Source organism: Rhinopithecus bieti, unplaced genomic scaffold (assembly GCF_001698545.2).
Source record: "Rhinopithecus bieti isolate Rb0 unplaced genomic scaffold, ASM169854v2 scaffold_14229, whole genome shotgun sequence".
Taxonomy (NCBI): Eukaryota; Metazoa; Chordata; class Mammalia; order Primates; family Cercopithecidae; genus Rhinopithecus; species Rhinopithecus bieti.
The window spans coordinates 354,511-359,436 of NW_016807978.1; the positions used below are offsets into that span (position 1 = coordinate 354,511).

Sequence of the window (4,926 nt, forward strand, 5' to 3'; positions counted from 1 at the left end):
AAAAAAAAAAAAAAAAAAAAACTTTAACTGAATAATTTAAATGATCATAGAGTCATTATGAAATCCAATAAACTGTTTCTCCAATTTCCATTGGCGATATAGAAGAAGATTAGGTTCTGTAACCTGCAGTCTGATCATCACATCGCAATATCTGTCTCTCTCTTTCTCAATCTCTCTCCCTCTCTCTTCCCCCTCCTAGCCAGTTATATACATTTCATCAATTACATACATTTACATAAAAACACTTTCAACAGCATAATCAATATAAGCCTGCCATTTAGATGCAGAAGACTAAGGTTCAACTCCCTTCTCTTCTCTACATGTTGCCATAACAACCACTTAAACACTCTGTGTCTCAGTTCCCTTATCTGTGAAATGAGAACAATATTGTCTACCTCAGACTGCTGTCATAAAGACCAACAGAGAAAGTAGATGTGATAGCATTTCATTAACTGAACAGTGCTATACAATTAAGGTATTTTTATTATTATTTTAATTATCAGCTTCAAACTGGATAAGACAAGTACCTTCATTAGAGGACAAGGATTGAACCAATATGAGTTCTGGACCAACTTCCCAAAATGTGATACAGAACAATAGTTCCATAAATTATTAATAGATATTACGTAAAAAATTAAAGTGTTTAAAAAGGAAGATGACCAAAATGAGTTGGAAAACATTTGTTTATCCAAGTTACATCAGCTTTTTTATTATGGGACTTTTCAGAACCTTTAACATGTTAATGTACACAGTGACAACTGAGGAGAACATCATCTATAGTGTTTCTCCAAATTTTTGACCTCCTCCATTCTCTTTCCTTTTGCAAAATACTGTTTCTAGCAAATAAAACTTTGTATTTTGCCCCTTCCTCTTTTGTTTCTGCATTCCTACTTCCTGTTACCTAATTCTCAGAATATCTTCTCTAATTTTTGTTATGTTGGATTTCTGTTCCCAGGTAAGGAATAACAAACGTTCCAAAACAATGTTTTATTAAGCAAAAACTAAACAACCAATCCCACCCTATATAATATGATATAGTATATAGGAACTCAAGGAAACAAAACATTAACATAAACCCAAAGCAACAAAAAGATGGTTTGTACTGAAGCAACACTTCCCCCTTCTCAGTCTATAGAGCAGATTTTCCTAAAGGTAATTAATCACAATTTGTTTATGATGTAATACTATAATATGAAGTCTTAATCACAAGTCTCTTTTCTATATGTTTTTAAAACCTAATGTCTCAGTTACATATTTTCAGATTACATATAGTTTTTGGTGCCTGTAGTCTATATAACTACAGTCATTGGTTTACATGCTAATAGAAAAACAGAGCAGGCCAGGAGCAGTGGCTCATGCCTGTAATCCCAGCACTTTCGGAGGCCGAGGCAAGTGAATCACCGGAGGTCGGGAGTTCGAGACCAGCCTGACCAACATGGAGAAACTCAGTCTCTACTAAAAATACAAAATTAGCCAGGCGTGGTGGCACATGCCTGTAGTCCCAGCTACTTGGGAGGCTGAGGCAAGAGAATCGCTTGAACCCGGGAGGCACAGGTTGCAGTAAGCCGAGATCGCGCCATTGCACTCCAGCCTGGGCGACGAGCGAAACTCCATCTCAAAAACAACAACAACAACAAAGCCTTCAGCCAAGCCTGATCTGTCCTCTCACTCTACCCCCAGCCGGGGGAGTATGAACCTCACCACCTGCTTCCCCACCAACTACCGGTCCCTTGGTTCTGTCCAGGTGCCTAGCTACCACACCCACCAGTCAGAAGTGTGGCCAGCGTCTATGCAGGCACTGGGGGTTCTGGTTCCTGGATCTCTACGTCCCACTCCACCAGCTTCCGGGGTGGCTTGGGGTCCAGGTGAGAGGTGACAACATGCTAACAGCCCTCTCTCGGTGCCTCCTCTGCCTTGGCGTCCACTCTGGTGGTGATTGAGGAGCCCTTAAGCCTGCCACGGCACTGCGGGAGCCCCTCTCTGGGCTGGCCGAGACTGGAGAGGGCCGAGGCTGGAGAGGCCGACGCTGGCCGAGGCTCCCTCTGCTTGTGGGGAGGTGTGGAGGGAGAGGCGCAGGCAGGAACCGAGGCTGCCCGCAGTGCTCACAGGCCAGCGTGAGTTCCAGCAGGTGCGGGTGTGGGCTCCACAGGCCCAGCACTCAGAGCTGCCAGCCAGAACTGCTGACCCAGGGCAGTGAAGGGCTTAGCACCCAGGCCAGCAGCTGCAGTGGGTGCATCAGGTCCCCCAGGCCAGCCCTGTGTTCGAGTTCTCGCCGGGCCTCAGCTGCCTCCCCACGGGGCAGGGCTCAGGACCTGCAGCCTGCCATGCCTGAATCCTCCAACCCACGGTGGGCTCTCACGTCGCCCAGGCCTCCCTGACGAGCACTGCCCCCTGCTCTGCCGCGCTGTGTCCCATCAACTGCCCGAGGGCTGAGGTGGACGGGTGCATGGTGTGGGACTGGCAGGCAACTCTGCCCACGGACCCTGTGCAAGATCCACTAGGTGAAACCAGCTGGGCTCCTGAGTCTAGTGGGGACTTGGAGAACTTTTATGTCTAGCTAAGGGATTGTAAATACACCAATCAGCACTCTGTGTCTAGCTCAGGGTTTGTAAATACACCAATCAGTACTCTGTGTCTAGCTCAAGGTTTGTAAATACACCAATGAGTACTTTGTATCTAGCTAACCTAGTGGGGACTTGGAGAACTTTTATGTCTAGCTAGAGGATTGTAAATGCACCAATCAGCACTCTGTCAAAACGGACCAATCAGTTCACTGTAAAATGGACCAATCAGCTCTCTATAAAATGAACCAATCAGCTCTCTGTAAAATGGACCAATCAGCAGGATGTGGGTGGGGCCAGATAAGGGAATAAAAGCAGGCTGCCCGACCAGCCAGTAGCAACCCCCTTGTGTTCCTTTAGTAACTGTGGAAGCTTTGTTCTTGCATGCTTTGTAATAAGTGCTGTTGTTGCTCACTCTTTGGGTCCATCCTGCCTTTATGAGCTGTAACGCTCACCGTGAAGGTCTGCAGCGTCACCCCTGTCAGTGAGACCACAAACCCGCCAGAAAGAAGAAGTTCCAAACACATCTGAATGTCTGAAAAAACAAACTCCAGACATACCGTCTTTAAGAACTGTAACACTCACACGAGGGTCTGTGGCTTCATTCTTGAAGGCAAGGAGACCAAGAACCTACCAATTCCAGACACATAGGGATGTGGCTGCAGGGATGGTTGAGGGTCTGGCAGGAATGGGAGGCATCCAGAATGAGAAGGAGACCATGCAAAGCTTAAATGAGCACCTGGCCTTTCTCTACCTGTACCGAGTGAGGAACCTGGAGACAGAAAACTGGAAGCTGAAGAGCAAAATCTGGGAGCACCTGGAGGAGAAGCTACCATAGGTCAGAGACTGGGGCCACTACCTCAAGACCATCGAGGACCCGAGGACTCAGATCATCATGAATACTGTGGACAATGCCCACATCATTCTGCAGATCGACAATGCGTGTCTTGCTCCTGATGACTTTAGAGTCAAGCATGAGACAGCTGGTCATGTGCTCCATGGGCTCCACAAGGTCATTGATGACATCAGTGTCACTCAGCTGCAGCTGGAGACAGAGATCAAGGCTCTCAAGGAGGAGCTGCTCTTCCTGAAGAAGAACCATGAAGAGGAAGGAAAAGGCCTACAAGCCCAGATTGCCAGCTCTGTTGACCGTGGCAGTAGATACCCTCAAATCTCAGGCCCTTGCCAAGGTCATGGCGGACATGCAGGCCCAATACAATGAGCCGACTCAGAAGAAGTGAGAGAAGCTAGACAAAGTACTGGTCTCAAAAGACTGAAGAGCACCACAGTGGTCACCACGCAGTCCGCTGAGGTTGGAGCTGCTGTGATGATGCTCACGGAGCTGACACATACAGTCCAGTCCTTGGGTATCAACCTGGACTGGATGAAAAATCTGAAGGCCAACTTGGAGAACAGCCTGAAGCAGGTGGAGGCCTGCTACACTCTGCAGATGGAACAGTTCAATGGGATCTTGCTGCACCTGGAGTCAGAGCTGGCACAGACCTGGGCAGAGGGATAGGACCAGGCCCAGGAGTACCAGGCCCTGCTGAACATCAAGGTCAAGCTGGAGGCTGAGATCGCCACCTACTGCTGCCTGCTGGAAGATGGCGAGGACTTCAATTTTGGTGATGCCCTGGACAGCAGCAGCTCCATGCAAACCATCCAAAAGACCCCCACTTGCCCGATAGTGGATGGCAAAGTGACGTCTGAGACTGATGACACCAAAGTTCTGAGACACTAAGCCCCAGAAGCAGGGTGCCCTTTGGGGAACAGGAGGGCAATAAAAAGTTCAGAGGTCAAGAAAAAAAAGCACATAGTCGGTGTTTGCACTTAGCACATTTTAGTCCTTAGAAGAGCCCAAGTAACACGTCGTTATTTAGGGCATGAAAATGTTCCAGTACACTCTCAAAGTGACAGATGTACTGTCCTACGTGCGTGCACTCATATCCTCCCAAAGCACACACCTTCCTCCCCTTCTCTCGAATGTTTTCAGGTGTCTATGAGTCAGATCATAAGCTCTTAGGCCAAACCCAACTCGGTTGCCCCTCTTTTTTCCTTTTGTGTTATATTTAGTACTTATAATCCTTCCCAAACACCCAGAGGCCACCCAGGTGTAGGATATGTCTGACTGTGGTAGTTGTCCTTGAAAACATCACCTATACCTCCCCCAGCATGACCCCCACACTCCCACAGATCTTCATGGCTCATTTTCTCCACTCCAGCCAGAACAGTCAAGCAGAAGCCTCACCTAATTTATAAATGACTACATTCTGCAAAAACCTGTCTGGAATCAGAAAACAACCTTGGGTGTGATTTGAGTGTGAAAACCACTATACTCACTTGTTTGTTAAAAAAAGTTATGATG

General features: G+C 47.3%; 1 pseudogene; it reads left to right on the top strand.

The window, feature by feature from the left end:
* The first annotated feature begins 1,690 nt into the window (after positions 1 to 1,690).
* Positions 1,691 to 4,302, top strand: LOC108537206 (keratin, type I cytoskeletal 18-like; annotated as a pseudogene).
* The last annotated feature ends 624 nt before the right edge of the window (positions 4,303 to 4,926 follow it).